Source organism: Sorex araneus, chromosome 6 (genome assembly GCF_027595985.1).
Source record: "Sorex araneus isolate mSorAra2 chromosome 6, mSorAra2.pri, whole genome shotgun sequence".
In the NCBI taxonomy this organism is placed as follows: domain Eukaryota; kingdom Metazoa; phylum Chordata; class Mammalia; order Eulipotyphla; family Soricidae; genus Sorex; species Sorex araneus.
Genome location: NC_073307.1, coordinates 82,693,541 through 82,714,144, shown reverse-complemented (window position 1 = coordinate 82,714,144; position 20,604 = coordinate 82,693,541). Strand labels below are relative to the sequence as shown.

The window sequence follows — 20,604 nt, the reverse complement described above, 5'->3', positions numbered from 1 at the left end:
GTGCCTTGCCCATTGTATCATATGTAGTCTTCTTATGCATGCTAAAACCAGCATGTCGTGTATTTTTTCTGAAATTTTAAAGATTTCCAGAACTACCTTGAATTATTTTCTGTGACAGAATTAAGTACCAATATACCTGAAAGAAAAATCCTCTGGGCTTGGGGAAATAAAGTTCCTGTGAAATGAGACCGAATGACCTGTAAGATAATTCAAAGCATAAGTTAATAAAGTTTGGGTATTATATATATTCACTGCTGAGCACTATTGATTATTACCAATAGAGTTCTATAAAGTCACATAGCTCTATATATCCAAGTAGTTAGCAGAGGTAGCAACCTAAACAATGCACTGTAGTACTGTTGGTCCCATTGTTCATCGATTTACTCAAGTGGGCACAGTAACATCTCCATTGTGAGACTTGTTGTTACTGTTTTTGGCATATCAAATACTCCACGGGAAGCTTGCCAGACTCTGCCTTGCAGGTGGGATACTATCGGTAACTTTCCAGGCTCTCTAAGAGGGACAGAGGAATCAAACCTGGTTTGGTTGTGAGCAAGGCAAATGCCCTACCCACTGTGCTATCGCTCCAGCCCAACCTAAACAATATGGAGAAAAAAATCTATATGCTTTACAAAGCATTTGTCTCCAATTATGATGAAACACATAAAAATAAATTCACAGGTTTCAGGCTATTTAAAATAAAGAGGACACTTATCTGAAAAATTAGAGGAAGTGATTTGATATTTTAGAAGATAAGGATTTGAGGAAATGCTGGGTGGTCCCTGAACTCCACCTGGTGTTGTACAGTGGACCTTCGGCATTATAAGGGGTGAACTTATGCCAATCACAGATGGGAGTGGTCTCTATAAAAATTGGAGGAACAGACACATTTTAAAATATAAGATGTGTTATCTAGGTCTGGGGTTATAGTACATTGGGGTGAGCAGGGTACTTGCCTTGCACACTGCCAGTCTAGGTTTGCTTCTCCCAGCACCCTATACGGTTCCCTGAGCACCACCAAGAGTGATCTTGGATATCAGTGGCAGGAGTAGCCCCTGAGCACCACTGGATTTGGCCTCAAAACAAACAAACAAAAAACATATGTGACCTAGGATGCAGTAGATGCATTTTAATATGTGCTTAAAATCTCATAGCACATATTTGATTTGTAATTAACAGAACACTTAACTTTAACTGAAGCAGTCTTTAAAAATATCCCAGGCTTCAATATTCAATATATAGTGAAATAAATATGGAACTATGTGGAGCAAGGCAATGGGCACTGGAGCAGATAAGACCCGACCTTGCAAAATGGCCATGAAGAGAAGAAGCCTCTCAAGAGGGAGTGACTGGGCAAAGTTAGCAAACAGGTGTCAGCACCAGGCGTCCGGCCTTGAGCCTCACTTGACCTTCTAATCACATATGCCCCAAACACAGAAAACTGTAATGTATGTTTAGCGAGTCATTCTAACTGCAACATTTAACCTTGAATGGGATTGGGCCAGGGCAAAGCAGAGAAGAAAAAGTAATAGGCCAATAATGCTAAACTTTATGGATTGGACTTTCTGTGAGCCGAGACCCTCTATAAAAATGTGTCTATTTTGTTAATAAAGTGAGCCATAATCAACTGTTCCCGGAGGTGTTTCTCCACACACTCCTCCTTCGCCCCAGAGCCAGGCTCTGACCAATGCGCAATGTGTCCGGGCATGTTGGGGAATAACTGTTCCCCAGCAGAACTAAGGTAAGTGTTCTTGCTTTTTTAAGTGTAGGAAGGCAGATAATGTATGACAAAAGTCTCCTTAAAAGTGTATAAAATTTGAGGCTGGAGTACAGTGGGTAGGGTGTCTGCCTGGCACACTGCTGACCTGGGTTCGACCTGCATCCCATATGGTCCACCAAACACTGCCAAGAGTAATTCCTGAGTGCAGCGCCAGGAGTAACCCCGGAGCACCACCAGGTTTGACCCAAAAGGACAAAAAGTGTATAAAATTTGACATATTTCGGGGCTGGCGAGATAGCACATCGGGTAGGGCATTTGCCTTGCACGTGGCCGAACCATGTTCAAATCCCAGCATCCGATATGGTCCCCTGAGCACCGCCAGGAGTAATTCCTGAGTGCAGAGCCAGGAGTAACCCCTGTGCATCGCCAGGTGTGACCCAAAAAGCCAAAAAAAATTTGACATATTTCTATCAGTTTATGAATTTCAGAAAGTCTGATTCATGAGTGTAATATTTACATGAGTGAATGCAAAAAGTATGGATGTAATTTTTAAATTTCAGAAGTTTATCACTTTGATGCACTATTTCATTTAGTGGTTTATTGCCTTGAAAATTGAATTTATGACTAACTATATTACGCATTTTGAAATGTTATTTTAAAAATATTAGAAAACATTTATTTCCTAAGGCAGATTATTGGAACTTCTTTCTCTATCACAAGGCTGCATTAAAACTGAAAATTTGGGCTGACAGTTACTACAGGGGTTAAGACACACTTGTCTGACATGCAGCTGACCATGGCTTGATCCCAGTCACCACATATGGTCCCCTGGCACCACCAAGAGATCATACCTGAGCACAGCCTTTGACCTAGATGTTGAGGCTCTAGGAATAATTCTAAATACAAAGCTTCATATCTCTGGATTTTGGCCATTAATAAGATTACACGGCACTGGGGGCAGTTTGCGGGTTTGCCTGCCAAGCGACTGGAAAATAGGGGATCTGGGCAGAAGAGGCCCAGTCCTGATCCCAGCAGGCTTGGAGATCTCATCCCCAGGTCCCATACACCTGGGTTCCTCTGCCGGTTCCTCATCTAAACATGTGGAGAGGGACCTTGAGCGTAGCTGTGGCTGGGTTCTGGAGGTCTTCCACTGCCAGGGCTCTGCTCAGGGCAGGGAGGGAAACTCAACCCACCCTCTCCGAGGGGCCCCGGTGAAAACAGCTAGCTGCAAGGGCAAGAGACTATAAAAGAAACTATAAAACCAAGCTACTGGAAGGTTTTAGACATCTTATAGCCTAGTTCTCCCTCTCAGAGAACCTGGCAAGCTACGGAGAGTTTTCCTGCCCACACAGGAGAGCTTGGCAAGCTCCCTATGGCGTATTCATATGCCAAATACAGTAACAATGATGGGTCTCATTCTCCTGACCCTGAAAGAGCCTCTAATGCGGCATTGTTGGGAAGGACGAGTAAAGAGAGACTGCTAAAATCTCATGGTTAAGACAAATGGAGACATTACTGTGCCTGCTCGAGCAAATCAAGGATCAATGGGATGATAGTGATAGTGATAGTGATAAAGTTTCATAGTCAAGTTGTTTAATCTAATATTTTTATCCAGTGAAACTTTACCTTATATACAACTTTGAACAGCAATAAAAACCTCATCTGGTACAGTGGTTTTCTTTCCTTTGTCTTTGTCTTTTTTTTTTTTTAATTCAATCACCATGTGGAAAGTTACAAAGCATTAAGGCTTAAGTCTCAGTTGTACAATGATTGAACACCCATCCCTTATCCAGTGTACATATTCAACCACCAAGAACCTCAATATACCTCCCCTCCCACACCCCCCCCGCCTGTGTAGCTCATAATTTTCACTTTGATTTCTCTTTACTTTGATTACATTCAATATTTCAAAAAAAACCCTCACTATTATTGTTTGGAGTTCCCCCCAAAAATCAGACTTGCTGAAAAGCAAGCATTTGATAATTTGTTTTCCATTGCTGAGAATGAAGAGATATGAGGTCGCGCAGCCACAATTGTGGCCACGCGGTTTCGGATTTCTGTATTTTAGTATTTTAGTAACTAAGTCCAGGGAAATTTCTGCCAGAAATTGCATCATTGCAAGCTCGTACCTCTCTTTGGTGGTCCTAATAATATGGAGGTTGCCACGCCTATCTCCCCAGGAAAGAAAAAGCCGAGAGAGAAAAACCTTTCCCCTCCTAGGGAGGCTTAGGGCCGTGGTTTAGTTCACAGTCTAGAGACATTTCTGCAAGAAGCTGCTGGTACCAAAAGTTGTTTAGCTGTCCTCCGGGATCATGGTCTTCCAGAAACAGAGAGGCCGCACAAACTCGGGGGAGAGCTTTTGTCTTTTACCTTGCTTCACTTCTCTGTATATCACATATGATGAGATCATCAGGTATTTTTTGTTTTCCTTGTGACTTATTTCATTTATCATGACTCTAAATTTTATGATATTATCAGGGATATTCAAGTCAAAACAGTAATGAGATATCAACTCACACCACAGAGACAGGCCCACCCACATCCAAAAGAATAAAAGCAACTGGTGTCGGCGTGGATGTGGGGAGAAAGGGGGAATGCTGACTGGTTCAGCCCTTTTGGAAAACAGTATGGGCCATTCTCAAAAAATTAGAAATTGAGCTCCCATTTGACCCAGAAATACCACTTCTGGGAATATATCCTAGAAAGGCAAAAAAGTATAGTAGAACTAACATCTGCACTTTTATGTTCACAATAGCCAGTCTGGAAAAAACCCGAGTGCCCAAGAACAGATGACTGGTTAAAGAAACTTTGGTACATCTACTCAGTGGAATACTATGCAGCTTTTAGAAATGATGAAGTCATTAAATTTTCATATAATTGGATCAGCATGGAAAGTATCTTGTTAAGTGAAGTGAGTCAGAAAGAGAGGAATGGACATAGAAAGATTGCACTCATCTGTGGCATATAAAGTAACAGAATAGGAGACTAACACCCAAGAATAGTAGAGATAAGGACCAGGAGGTTTGTCCCATGGCTTGGAAGCCAGCCTCACATAGTGGGGGAAAAGACAGCTTAGATAGTGAAGGGAACACTAAGTAAAGGGTTTTTGGAGGACCTGCTCAGGTTGGGAGATGCGTGCTGAATGTAGACTACAGATCGAACACAATGGTCACTCAAAACCTCTATTGCAAACCACAATATCCAAAAGGAGAGAAGGAAAAAAGCCCTACCATAGAGGTGTAGTGGAGGAGAATGGGGTAGGGGTGGTGGGAGTGATACTGGCATCATTTGTGGTGGAGAATGGGCAGTGGTGGAGGGATGGGTACTCAATCATTGTATGACTGAAACACAAACATGAAAGTTTGTAAGTATGTAACTGTATCTCATGGTGATTCACTATTAAAAAATTAAAAATAAATAAATTTGATGATATTGTCCAAAAGGAGTGATTTTCTCTTTTGTAGATAGATAGTATTCTATTGCATCCCTATACCACATCTTTATCCACTCATTTGTCACAGGATCTTTGTGTTGTTTCCAGATCTTGGCTCTTCTAGAGTCATAATAAACACAATTGTATATATATTTTCAATGTACATATCTTTCAATGTATATGTAAGAATTGAACTTCTGTATTATTCCATAGATATACTTTTTAAAAATTGGGAAATTTCTGTTCACCATGAAAGGCTGGACCAGTTTGCATTCCAAACAACAGAGTACAAAACTTGTTTTTTCTCCACACCCCCAACCAACAGTTGCTGGTTCTGATATTTATTAATATAAGCCATTGTTAAGAATGTGAGCTGAAATATCATTATTCTTTATATTTTAATTTTCCTGACAACTAGTTGTGAGAAGTGTTTTCTCAAGTGTTTTTGATCACCAATATGCCTTTATTGGGGAAATGCCCAGTCAACTCTTATCCCTAATTTAATCGAGATGTTTACTTGTTGAGATTTTTTAAGTGTTTTGCATATTTTGTATATCATCTCCTTGTCAGATATATTATAAAAACTTTGCCTCACTCAGTAGCCTGTCTTTCCATTTCATTAATATTTTTAGTTTTGCTGTACAAAAACTTTTAAATTGAATGTAATTGCAATATCTTACTTTTACATTTTCTGCCCTTTGTTGTTGAATTCAAGTGACTGAATACATTTCTGAAGCCAATGTCAGGGAATATTTTTCCCTGTGTTTCTTTTAATATATTTTATTGCTTCAGGTCTAACATCCAAGTCTTTACTTCATTTGAGTAATTGTTCTTTCTGGCATGAAATCTTAATGTAGTTTCATTACTTTTTGCTTAACAGTCCAATTTTTCTAACACTTTTTACTAATGAGACTTGTCCTTATCATTTGTCATAAATCAATTATCCATATGAGTGAGAATTTGAATTTAGTCTCACATGGATCCGTGTGTCTCTTTTGGATCTAGTGCCAGGGTTCTTGCGATTACTATCACAAAAAGATCTTGGTCCAGGTAATTTTTGCTGTCTTATGCTGAATTCTAGAATGAGATATATGAAGCAATTCAGATAAGTTTAGGCAAATTAGAGTCAATTCAGTATTGAAACCAAGTGGATAAGCAAGAAATAAATGTTTGCTATTATAATCCATTGATGTTTAACAGATTTTTCCTGCCACAATAAAACAGTAAGACTCCTAAGAGGTGCTTGCCACCTAACTCCCAAGTTATGAAGATGTCCTAGATCCAGTTATCTCATGAGCACAAAATTATATAGACTTCTGCTACTTCTATCTTCCTAGGGTTTTCAGCCATAATTATAATAATTACAATTGTTCATATTCTTTATTCCCCTTAAATACTGACATTTTCCAGGTTTCTCTTTAGAAACTTAGTTTCCTTCCTTATTCTAATCACTCCTTTTGACATATTGTTGGATGTGTTTTCTTAGACTTTATATAGGTGCATTATGTTAATTTTCATCAGAAATATTGGTTTCTAATTTCCCTTTTCAGCAATATACATCTGCTTTGCTAATAGGGTTATGATGATTTCATATAAACAATTAGGAATAATCTCATCTTCTTGATTTTTTACAAAAAGATTGTCTCCCTTGAAGTTTTGGTAGAACTCACTTGACTAGACACTGTGGGCCTTTTTTTCTTGGTAATGTTTTCTTTTGTTGCGATTTGGGAACACATCCAGTGGTGCTGGTGCTCAGGGATTACTTCTGGCTCTGAAATGTACTTGAATCTCCTTCATTAAATTAGTTTTATTTTCCATAAATCTTTCTATGAGCTTATTATTTGTCTCCTCTAATTATTTTCTCATTTCAATAAACAGAGGATAATTGTTCCTAAAGCATTCTTGGGTACTTTAGAAGATCTTGATGCTATTGAGAGCTTTCTGGACTTCTATCCTCATTTATTGTTATAGTTAAGATTATTATTATTATTATTTATTGTTCCTGGTGCTACATGGAAGCTACAGTTGTAGTTTGAGTTCTCGCTGTTTCAAGCAGAAACAAGTTACTCCCTTTTAAAATATGAGAATGACATCAATGCTTACTGATTTCTGGAAGCCATAAATACCTTGAAAATACTTCTCAAATATTTTAATGATTAAATTATTACATGTGGTTCTGATGCATGTGATTCTGGATGAAAATGGGGTGATTTATGATCACTAATGTGCTCTAAGTGCACCAAGATCAATAGCACCTGGATCTACCTGGCCTAGACTCTGGTGCAGGTCTTGCAGTTGCTGGAGCCTGGAAGCTGACAGTGCATCTATAACTGATATGAGCAGTGACTCGTGATTGTGGTCACCTGAACCCAGGAATACCTGTTCAGCAAGCTGATCTGTGGGATCAGCTACTAAGAGATTTTAGCACTTGCCAGTACAAGCTCATGGATGCTGTTCCAAACCAGGACCAGCGGGATAGGAGTTAATTCTTGAGTGTCTACTTCCAGCTGAAGCATCTGCAGTTACTGATCCCATTTGTGGCCTTGGGAAGGACTGTTCTCAGCTGTACCTTATGGGTGTCCCCGTGCTACCCACGCTGGGAACTGTCAGTTCCCAGGGTCTTTCTGACACTGTGGGTGCAGGCACAAGGTATAACCTCTGCGGAATCTTTGCACTCGGCGTTCTCCACTTTAGATTAGAGATTATGTCTGGAAAAACAACATTAAGGAATCTTCCTTAAATTCTCATCCACCTGAGGCTACAAACCTGTCCATTTATGCTGTCTCTGCTAACCTGTCTGGTGGGGTGTTGTGGTCTGTCAGAGCGGAGTTGAGGCTGTAGCCTTGTTAGGCAGGGCTCTCCTCAGATTTGGCTCCTTTCAGCACAGGCCAAGTGGGTCTTCCCTTTTCATTGAGTTTAACAGGACAAAAGGCTCTTTTGGATTTAGTAAATTCAGGTATAAAGCTGAATTCCTGCCGAATTCTGTGCACAGCAGCGCAGTGAGTGTTGGGTAAGATGGGGTCACACCTGTGAACCTTTCTCAGGCATCAAGACCATTCAGTTGGGAAAATAGGTGTAACCTTTTAGCAGGGCCAAGACTGCAACTTGTTTGAGGTGGACTTTGAGGTACTGCACCCTAGAAATGACTCCTTCCAATACTCATCATTAAGTACAGTAGATCACAAGGATGAGGTCAACTAAATCTGATTTTTAAATTATTTTTTGTCTGTTTTATGATTTGTTGATTTTGAGGTTAAACCCAAATGTGTTTTGGGCTGACTCCTGTCTCTGTGCTCAAGGAACCATGTACAGTGGCAGGGAATTAAGTGGAATCGGTTGCATGTGATGCAAGCGTTTGATCCCTGCACTAATTCTCTGGCCCCATGTCTATTTTTAACACAGCACAGTGAGTTCAATGTACTCTAGCTGTATGGTTCTAAACTTCTGTAAAATATTTTTTTGTGTGGGACACATTGCGAAGCGTAGTTGGGCACAATTAGGGATGAGGATCAAGCCCTTGATGCTTGGCCTGAATGGGGACAACAGGTAGGCTGCCCCTCCACAAAAGCTCCTCTTTGGGCAGTGGTCCACCTGAACTGTCTCTCCAGCTGAAGTTCTGTAAAATCTTACCTGCCAGCACCCAAAGATGACAAAGATATGCTAGTCTTATTACTATAGTTACTGGTATAGATATTATTGCATTTGATTTGTGAGTTTTTTTTAATAATTTAGGATAATTTTAAGCTATTCATGATCTTTTGTGTTTCCATTAAATTTTCAGAATTGATTGTCTTTGATGAGAAAGTTGATGAAATGATTCTAAAAGAACCAAAAGTTGATTAGATGTTTCAAAAAAAACCATGGAGTATAGACTTAATTATTTCTGTAAAATATGGCAATTTTCACATTGTTTCTGTAAAATATGGTACTTTTTACATTGCCTTTTATGTAGTAATTATGGAAAATATTTTTATATATTTCAAAGAATTTTTTTATTGAATCACCATGTGGAAAGTTACAAAGCTTTCAGGTTTAAACCTCAGTTATACAATGCTCAGAGAATTTTTTATATGTATCACTGTTATCCCATTATTCGTTGATTTACTCGAGCAGGCACCAGTAACGTCTCTATTACACTCAGCCTGGAGATTTTAGCAGCCTCTCCTCACTCGTCTTTCCCAACGATTCGAGGCTCTTTCAGGGTCAGGAGAACGAGACCTATTGTTACTGTTTTTGGCATATCCAATATGCCACAGGTAGCTTGCCAGGCTGTGCCGTGTGGGCAGGATACTCTCAGTAGCTTGCCTGGCTCTCCGAGAGGTAAGTATATATCTGTTATTGTATTTTGGATATGAATATGCCACAGGAAGCTTGCCAGGCTCTCTCAAGTAGCCAATAGACTCGATATTTTGTCAGGTTCTCCAAGAGGGAGAACTAGGCTATTAGATGCGCTAGGGGCAGTCTCTGGTGTGACTGCCTAGCTACTGGAAAATGGGGGATTTGGGTGGAAGAGACCCCGTCTCTATCCAAGAAGACCCCAGGCCCCACACACCTGGGTTCCTTTGCCGGCTCCCCCATGCATGAGGCTTGTCCAAACGTGTGGAGAATGGCCCTGAGCATATCAAATTTCTAAAAACTAGATCTTAATTAATGCCATATAAAAGAAATAAATGTTACTTATCCATGATGGAGGTGAACTTTAGTCACAAGGATATGTCAAGCACATTTCAATTTTTTATATGTAGAATATATAAAGAAATGGGGAAAATACCTTCAGATTATAGGCCAGAGTAGTGTTATTAATAGGGAAAAAACCCAAATTTGCACTCTTTTTTAGAGATGAACATCTTAGCATCCTAAGAGTCATTACAAGCCTGTTAAGAAAAGTCAATATAAAGAGGCTTAATGTTTTCTGACAAGTAAAATTGCATCATGTGTTTAAGTAAAGTTACATTATTTTTAAAAAGTTGAAAAAGTAGGCAATCACATGATTATGATTCAGTTTAGACTTCTGTGATTTCCAAACACCATTTTCTACAATAAATATTTCCACAAATGTTACTTTCTTTATCAAACATGTTCATTTTGGGTATACACATTAAGTCCATAAAACTGTAAAAGCAATAAGTGGATAAGCCTTTTACAATGAGTGGACTGAGAAGCTCATTTTGTATCACTTGTCATCCCGTTGGTCTTCGATTTGCTTGAGTGGGCACCAATAATGTCTCCATTCATCCCTGTCACAAGCTAGTGTAGCCCAATGATATCTGCTCGCTCCAGGAACAGGAAGAGCCTCAAATCATTCATTTAGGGTTTTGACAAAGAAGTCTGACCATCTCATTGGTGGACGGCAGCGTGGTCTTTTGACGTCCTGTGGAATCCAGTTGGTAACAGCTCTAGTCTAGCAGTTGTCTCTGAATCGCATTACATGTCCAGCCCATTTGATTTTTGATGCCTTGGCAAATGAAACAGCATCCCTGATTCTTGACCATTGACGAAGGTCGGAACTCCAGAGTTCTTCTCTCACTTGAATGAAACATGATACTCCAAGCATAACTCTTCTAATTCCTCTTTAGGATACCCTAATAGTGTTCTCATCCTGTTTGCGTAGGGCCCAGGTCTCTGAGGTGTGTATTAGTGCAGAAAGAACGGTGGAGTCGAAAAGACGTGCCCAGAGCCAGAGGTTCTTCATCCTCTTAACCACTTCTTCAAGAAGAAGAAGAGAAACTCATTTTATAATGACAAAATAAAGAATAAATATGGCTTGATTAGGATCATGGGAGGACGGGTTTGGGGACACTGGGACCATGGTGGAGGGAATAAGCACTTTGAGGGAGGTATGGTAAGGGATAGTATATGCACAGAACCCTACTGCTAACAGTATTAGAAACCACAGTGCTGAAAATTAAAAAATTAATGCCCTTACCAAAAAAAAAATCATGGAAGAGCCTGACAAGTTCCTCATGGCATATTTGATATGCCAAATATAGTAACAATAATAGTCTCATTCCCCTGACCCTGAAAAAAGACTCCAATCATTGGGAAAGGCAAGTAAAGAGAGGCTGCTAAAATCTCAGGGCTAGGATGAATGGAGACATTACTCGTGCCCACTTGAGCAAAGCAATGAACAAGGGGATGACAGTGATACAGTGATTTCAAAAAAAATGGAACGCCTTAGTGAATTTATCCAGTTCTTCAGTGTTGTCGGGCTTTTGTCATCGTGCAATTTATTTATGTAAATATAAAAAAAATAAAAGCAAAGCAAGGTTACTAAGGATATAAACTTACCAGTGTCTTAGTGCATTTTATATAATATGGAATAAAATGAATGTAGTGAATAAAAGTATTGAAGCATATCAAATTTCTAAAAACTAGATTTTAGTTAATGCCATATAAAAGAAACAAATGTTACTTATACATGATGGAAGTGAACTTTTGTCACAAGGATGTGTCAAGTACATTTCAATTGCAAATTAAAGTTTCAGGAACTTGACCTTAGCTTGGAAATCAAAGTTCTAGATTTTAGCTCTTAGACCCAAAGGCTTTGAGCTTGAAAAAATGCCCTTTCTAACAAATTATATGCATATACAAATACTCATATATGTTCCCTTTTATTCTCTTCATCAACTTACACAAATCTAAGAATAATTTCTTTGGTTTTCACTATACTTTAAGTTAAATTCTGAAACTTAAAATAATTCCTTTATGTATATCTTGTGTTTTTTACTCAATATAAATTTATAGTAATTATTTATCAAAATTTTATTGAGGCTTTGATCTGAGATCATCTAAGACAGTGGCCCAGCTTCCCTTGGTTGCCTGACATGACCATGGCTATCTAAAGCTACATGATGTTTTCAGTGGTTTTTTAAGTTTTTCTTTCCTTAAAATATTCCAAGGAAAATAATACCCAAAATTGCAAAGGATGTCACAACTAAGATCTTACAAAGGGCTTTTGAAGTCATATTTGTGATTTTAAAGTAACGCAAAGCTTTGAAATTTGCTACAAGAAGATAGAACTAGAGGCAGTGATTTAGTGACATAGAGACTAAGAAAAAATATCAGATGAGCTAACTGATCTGGTACATAAAGAAAAACAATGAGGGAATAGAAAATAATCATTGATAGCAAACTGCGATGTTTTTTGAGCAGAACCAAGGATCCCAAGTCGTTAAGTTTTAAGTTGGGGGTGGGGGGAGGCAGCAGTAAGGAGCAATTATACAGGAACCTATATAAAAATATACATCTGGAACTATGGGACCATCCCACAGATTTGGGAAGACCCAGGATACAATGACAAACACACTGGCTGTTGTGGTGACAATGACCCCATTGATGTGTGTGTGAAATTGGAAGCCAGGTATGTGACAGAGGCGAAATCACCTGGGTGAAAGTTCTCAGCATATTGGCTATGATCGATGAAGGGGAGACCGACTGGAAGGTCATTGCCATTAACGTGGACGACCTAGATGCGGTCAATTTTAACGATATTAATGATGCCAAGCGGCTGAAACCTGGCTACCTGGAAGCAACTGTGGACTGGCTTAAAAGGTACAAGTTTCCTGATGGAAAACCAGAGAACCAGTTCGCCTTCAATGCTGAATTTAAAAATAAGGAGTTTGCGATTGATTGAATACCCATGACTATTGGAGAGCTTTAGTCACCAAGAAAACTGACGGGAAAGGAATCAGCTGCATGAACACGATGGTGTTCGAGAGCCCCTTCAAGTGTGACCCCGATACTGCCAAAGCCATCGTGGATGCTTCACCACCACCATGTGAAACCATGCAGAGAACCAACAGATGTGCATAAGTGGTTCCATCACCAGAAAAACTAAGAAAATGAAATGCAAGCTGAAATTTCTGAATCCTATTCATCTGGAAGTATTAGATACAAAGTAGTTTTCCAGAGCTTAAAAAAATTGTAGAACTAATCTAGGTAAAGCAAATTCTGCTATGACCAATCCAATATATTTGTAATTTTACCTGTCTAAAAGCATTTTTCTTATCTTCAACTAAGGAAGGTTTTATTACGTGCTTAAGTATCAAAGAGGTTGTAATTTAGAGGTCAATGGTGAATAAATGTGCAAGATAAGTACCTATTTGGTGTATATGTTTCCCTCGTGTTAGGAAATAAAATTACATTACTGAAAAAAAATAAAAATAAAAACACTGGTAAATGGATATTGGCCCATTGACTGTATGTGATATCACTGTATCACTGTCATCCCATTCACTGTATCACATTCATCGATTTGCTCGAGCAGGAACCAGTAACGTCTCCATTGTGCGACTTGTTACTATTTTTGACATATCAAATATGCCATGCGTAGCTTGCCAGGCTCTCCGAGAGAGACAAAGGAATCGAACCCAGGTTGGCCGCGTGCAAGGCAAATGCCCTATCCGCTATGCTATCGCTCCAGCCTGTCTACTAAAAATAATTAAAAATATTTCCAATAACTTGAAAATTTAAGATTATACTGAAATATTAGCTAGTAATATATTTGAATCATTTCTAATTGATAGATGTATATAACATTTATTCTTTAGCATAATTTTATATTTATTTAGTTTTGACTTTTTATTGTTGTACAATATAAAGTGACTAAAGATGTGTAAGTAGCAGGTATGGAGGGTCACGACTTTGAGGGTGGTGGGGTGCAGTGACTATGTATATATCAATACCATAAATGGAAACACTATTGAAACCCTATGACCTAAACTATAATAAATTTTTTTTTATATTTTATTTTATTTATTTTTTTTACATTTTTTAAATTTATTTATATTTAATTAGAGAATCACCGTGAGGGTACAGTTACAGATTTATACACTTTTGTGCTTATACTTCCCTCATACAAAGTTCAGGAACCCATGCCTTCACCAGTGCCCATTCTCCACCACCAGTAAACCCAGCCTCCCTCCCATCCTCCCCAATCCCATCTCCCCCCACCCCACCCTGCCACTGTGGCAGGGCATTCCCTTCTGTTCTCTCTCTCTAATTAGCTGTTGTGGTTTGCAATAAAGGTGTTGAGTGGCCGCTGTGCTCAGTCTCTAGCCCTCATTCAGCCCGCAACTCCCTTCCCCCACATGGCCTTCGACTACAATGTAGTTGGTGATCACTTCTCTGAGTTGCCCTTTCCCCGGAACGTGAGGCCAGCCTCGAAGCCATGGAGTCAACCTCCTGGTACTTATTTCTACAGTTCTTGGGTGTTAGTCTCCCACTCTGTTATTCTATATACCATAGATGAGTGCAATCTTTCTATGTCTGTCTCTCTCTTTCTGACTCATTTCACTCAGCATGAAACTTTTCATGCCCATCCACTTGACTACAAAATTCTTGACCTCCTTTTTTCTAACAGCTGCATAGTATTCCATTGTATAGATGTACCAAAGTTTCCTCAACCAGTCATCCGTTCTGGGGCATTCGGGTTTTTTCCAGATTCTGGCTATTGTAAACAGTGCTGCGATGAACATACATGTGCAGATGTTGTTTCGATTGTACTTTTTTGCCTCTCTGGGATATATTCCCAGCAGTGGTATTGCTGGGTCAAATGGGAATTCAATATCTAATTTTTTGAGAATTGTCCAAATTGTTTTCCAGAAGGGCTGAACCAGTCGGCATTCCCACCAGCAGTGAAGAAGGGTCCCTTTCTCCCCACATCCTCTCCAACAGCGGTTGCTTTTGTTCTTTTGGATGTGTACTAGTCTCTGTGGTGTGAGGTGGTATCTCATGGTTGTTTTGATCTGCATCTCTCTGATGATTAGTGATGCAGAGCACTTTTTCATGTGCCTTTTGGCCATTCGTATTTCTTCCTTGGTAAAGTTTCTGTTCATTTATTCGCCCCATTTTTTGATGGGGTTGGATGTTTTCTTCTTGTAGAGTTCAACCAGTGCTTTATATACCATTGATATCAACCCCTTATCTGATGGGTATTGTGTAAATATCCTTTCCCATTCTGTGGATAGTCTTTGTATTCTGGTCACTGTATCTTTTGCGGTGCAGAAGCTTTTTAGTTTAATGTAGTCCCATTTGTTGATCTCTGTTTTTACTAGATTGCTTAGTTCCGTGTCACCTTTGAAGATACCTTTATCTTCAATATCGTGGAGGGTTTTGCCGACCTTGTCTTCAATGTACCTTATGGTTTGTGGTCTAATGTTGAGGTCTTTAATCCATTTTGATCTGACTTTTGTGCATGGTGTCAGGTCAAGGTCTAAACCCATTTTTTTGCATGTGGTTGTCCAGTTGTGCCAGCACCATTTGTTAAAGAGGCTTTCCTTGCTCCACTTCACATCTCTTGCTCCCTTATCAAAGATTAGATGATCATACATTTGGGGTTGTGTGTAGGGATATTCCACCCTGTTCCATTGGTCTACGGCTCTGCCTTTGTTCCAGTACCATGCTGTTTTAATTGTTACTGCTTTGTAGTAAAGTTTGAGGTTGGGGAGGGTGATGCCTCCCATCATCTTTTTCCCAAGAATTGTTTTAGCTATCCTTGGCCTTTTGTTATTCCATATGAATTTTAGGATTGCTTGATCCATTTCTTTGAAGAATGTCATGGGTATACTTATAGGGATCGCATTGAATCTGTATAATGCTTTAGGGAGTATTGCCATTTTGACAACATTGATTCTCCCTATCCACGAGCAGGGTATATGTTTCCATTTCCTCATGTCCTCTTTGATTTCATGGAGTAGCGTTTTGTAGTTTTCTTTGTAAAGGTCTTTTACTTCCTTGGTTAAGCTGATTCCGAGGTACTTGATTTTCTGGGGCACGATTGTGAATGGGATTGCTCTTTTCATGTCCCTTTCCTCTGCCTCATTGTTTGCATATATGAAGGCCATGGATTTTTGGGTATTGATTTTGTAGCCTGCAACTTTACTGTATAAGTCTATTGTTTCTAAGAGTTTCTTAGTAGAGGTTTTAGGCTTCTCTAGATATAGTATCATGTCGTCTGCAAATAGTGAGAGTTTGATTTCTTCCTTTCCTATCTGGATGCCCTTAATCTCTTTTTCTTGTCTAATAGCTATCGCAAGTACTTCCAGTACTATATTGAAGAGGAGTGGTGAGAGTGGGCATCCTTGTCTTGTGCCCGATCTCAGAGGAAAGGCCCTTAGTTTTTCCCCGTTGAGGATAATGCTTGCCGTAGGCTTGTGATAGATGGCTTCGACTATCTTGAGGAAAGTTCCTCCAAACCCCATTTTGGCGAGGGTTTTCATCATGAAAGGATGTTGGATCTTGTCAAATGCTTTCTCTGCATCTATTGATATGATCATATGGTTTTTATCTTTACTTTTGTTGATATGCTGGATTATGTTGATTGATTTCCGAATGTTAAACCATCCTTGCATCCCTGGGATGAATCCCACTTGGTCGTGATGTATGATCTTTTTGATGAGTTGTTGGATCCTATTTGCTAGTATTTTGTTGAGGATCTTCGCATCGGTGTTCATCAGGGAAATTGGTCTGTAATTTTCTTTCTTAGTGGTGTCTTTGTTTGCTTTTGGTATTAGGGAGATATGTGCTTCATAGAAACTGTTTGGGAGAGTTCCTGTTTTTTCAATTTCCTGGAAAAGTTTGAGGAAAACAGGCAATAGGTCTTCTTTAAATGTTTGGAAGAATTCGCCAGTGAAACCATCTGGGCCTGGGCTTTTGTTTTTGGGGAGGTTTTTGATTACCGTTTCAATTTCCTTAACATTGATGGGTCTATTCAGGTATTCCAGGTCTTCTTTCTTCAGTGTTGGGAGATTGTAGGAATCAAGGAATCCATCCATTTCTTTTAGGTTCTCCTTTTTTGTGGCGTAAAGACCTTCAAAGTAGTCTCTAATGATCTTTTGAATCTCACTGGTTTCTGTTATGATGTCCCCCTTTTCTATAATAAAAATTTTTTTAAAAAACCACATCACTGTATGCGATATTGTGGTATGCATAACTAAAAATACACTTGAAGTTATATTACCTCTTTTTTTCCTGTTTAGAAGTAAGCTTTTAAAAAGAAAGTAAAGTATCTTTAAATATAGTATTCTCCGATGCATAATGATAAAAAACTAAGTTAAGATATTTAGAGGTAGATTAAGTTGTAATTTAATTATGAGCAATGCAAAATGCTAACTGGTAGGTTGGGATCAGGTTTTGGTGACAAGGATCTCTTCTTGGGTGACCTTAATTATGATATTTCAGCCCATAATGGCAAGCATAACTTAGAGGTCTTCTCCAGAATTATTATTTTTATTTAAAATAACTTGGAAATATCTTTTCCTGATCACTACATGGAAATAACTATGTGTTTTATATCTTTAATTTTTCAGTCTTTTTTATATTCAATAATGTCAAAAGGATCACATTAACTTAATTATTATGTAGATCCGATGCAATCCTCATCAAAATCCCATGATATTCTTTAAGGACTTAATCTTTAACACACTTTGAGTGAAGTCGTAAAACACCTTGAGTAGCCAAAGACAAAACAGAAATTGGGTGGTCTCTCATTATCTACCTAGAAATTTACTATAAAGCTAGAATGACTCAAGTACCGGAACCTACCTCATTTGCCTGCTTCCAGGTAAACTGAGCACCTACCAAAGAACTGAGAAACATGTGGGTACCTGAGCACTTTTCTGCACCTACTTTTGCCCACCACAAAGCCACCGGTACTCATGTCAGCTGATACCAAATGTTTTCAAATGTAAAGCAACTTTATTTGTAACAAACTAAGCTAAGAATGATAAAAACCAGTTCATTGGGGAAAGGAGCATTTAAAGTAAATAACAGCAGTTACTGAAAGTAAGACTGAGAAAAAGCCAGAAGTTGTTGAAAAGACAAAATAACTTCAGTCCAGTCTCTTGTGTCCGAGTGTCCATTCCTAGGCTATTTAAAGGCAGCATCACCCTTGAAAGGAACTTCACCAATTTGTTCTAAGTGGTCTGAGTCCTGGTGGTACAGATCGTCTGCCAGGATTATAATGAAATTTACCTTGCCTTGTGGAAGAGCTGGAGCAGGATGTAATTAGGCTGAAGGAAGGATAACCATACTAAGATCTCATTTCTGTGAAGCTAAATGGGACCCAGTGTCCCCGGAGCATCTATGAAACTCAAGACCCCCCATGCCTCCAGATCTTCTTGCTCTATCCAGCTATGCTAAGAGATGGGAAGTAACTCTGATTTCCACTCCCAGTGGATCCTCCTCTCTGATGTCACCTTCGAACCCAGCACCTCGACAATCTTTCCTCCTCATGAAGTGTTCACGCAGGCACTGGACTTGACCTTCTTGAGAAGGGACAAGATGCTTTAAGCCTAAGGAGAGTTCCCATCTTTTTATTGACCCAAACGACTCTGTCCTTCCTTTCTTCTGCTTCGTGTCTGAGCTGTTCCACAGTTTGCTTAAGCTGTAAATTATCACCCATTAGATCGTTTGGAAAGATCTGCAGTTTTCCTTCATTCCTTTGAGACATGGGGACAGTAGTTTTTGTTTCAGCTCCCAGCTGTTGGAGGACTTGGATTTTATTTTGAAGGGATGTCACGCTTTCTGATATTTCCACTGCCAGTCCTCCTCCTGTGGAAGATGTTTGTTGCACTTGAGCTGCCACTCTCTTCTTGGGCATTGCCTGGGATCTCTGGAGCTCTTCGTATGCCGCCTTCAAGCCTTCACAGATTGCTTTCCTCTCAGAAGACATGCCTCCATGCCTTCACGCTCTTGGGCCGTGAAGATGCATCTTTCACAAAGCTTCTGTCTCTCTGCCACTCTGCTCTGAAGTTCTGACAGTTTCCTCTCTGTTCTGTGATTGAGCATCTTCAATATTTTCCACTCAAGCAGGAGGACAATCCCCAAAGAGCTACGTTGATCAGCAGCTTCGAGGGAGAGCTCTGGAGACTGCTACTTGCTTTCTTTTCTGTGAACAACTCATCAAAGATGCTGCAGAGCATCTCAAGGATGGGCCCCACATAGTGGGTCACAGTCCTGGTCCACTCCATGGCACTAGACCAGCTGGCTGTCGCAGCCACACCTAGGAGGTCACCAGGCAACGGACGAAGCGCATGAACGCAGAGAATGCGAATTCGACAACGGGGAACAAACCAGTGTGGCATGTCTGCGGGGATTTGTGATGGAGACACATGTTGCCCTGCAGGCGGATGACATTTGGGGCCTGTTTTCAGTTCTTATGTTTAAGCTCCATCTCTTTTTTTTTTTTTTTGCTTTTGGGTCACACCAGGAGATGCTCAGGGGTTACTCCTGACTTTGCACTGAGGAATTACTCCTGGAAGTGCTCTGGGGACCATATGGGATGCTGGGAATCGAACCTGGGTCAGCTGCATGCAAGGCAAACGCCCTACCTGCTGTGCTATTGCTCCAGCCCCTAAGCTCCATTTCTGAGATTACAGTATCTAAGGTTAGCTGCAGGGGCAGTACCTGAGGAGCGCTCCCTCCTTAGTACTCCCCGTCCCACCACCGTGATGCCTAGAAGCACATTTTTCAATTCGCCCTGCATTTTCCTTGCCCGTCTCCTTCTTATTATTCTTACTACTTATTGCCACCACTTAGCAACCCCTAATAAGGCACTTCTCACCCAGTGATCTTGCCCTGCTCTTTCATCACTTCTGTATTCATACTCCAGACTTAACCTGCACAGGCCAAAAATCATATAAGTATTATTTAAACGTTCTCCTCTTTGAAAACCATCTTATGTTCAGCTTCTCTTTTTTCTTTAGTAAAACAACTATCAGCCATTTAAACCATACCATTCTAGTGGCTTGTGAACAGTGTACTTCTCTCCTACTGTTTTGACAGAAGAGAGAATTCCTTAGCACCCTAAATCCCATGGCCCTATCACATCCTTTTGTGGCTGTTTGTAGACAAAACTCCAGGTCTATTTGGTGCCAGAAATGCTCTTTATTCTAAATTATTAGTTGAATGTGACTGAAGGCAACAATAACCAGTTCCCATTTCAAACTATTATCACCCTTTTTGCTAGGATCCATGAAATGTGACATGAAGGTTTGCTCTAATTCATTCATTCTTCCATTCCCTTCTTTTTTTCAAATGTACAACAGTCATAAAAACTTAGTTACTGCACTGTAAACAGGAGAGGAAAGTCTGTGTCATTTTTCCTCATATCTTAAGAGTTTCCATGTTTGACACACCCATTTGAATTATTTCTTGTAACTGTTAATCAAATGCATGTTCTACATCCTGAGGTTAATCCTTCTACTTCAGTCCTAGATCCCATTCTACTCCCACTTAGAATAAAAGATGATACCTAAGAAGTTTTCTTTCCCTTTCTTTTTTTGGGGTAAGGGACTGGGAAACACCCAGTGGTGCAAGGGAGATATTCCTGTCTCTGTCCTCATATTCATGTTTCTTTGTTTTCAAGTAACCCTGGCATTGTAGAGGGCCACTTGTAGTGCTGGGATTCTGACCAGGCTGGTGCTATCACAGCTACATGCCAGAGAAGTGC

At 39.7% G+C, this 20,604-nt stretch overlaps 1 pseudogene; it reads left to right on the top strand.

Moving 5' to 3' along the window:
* Positions 1–1,694: 1,694 nt before the first annotated feature.
* LOC101543281 (inorganic pyrophosphatase-like) lies at positions 1,695–12,990 on the top strand (annotated as a pseudogene).
* Positions 12,991–20,604: the final 7,614 nt, after the last annotated feature.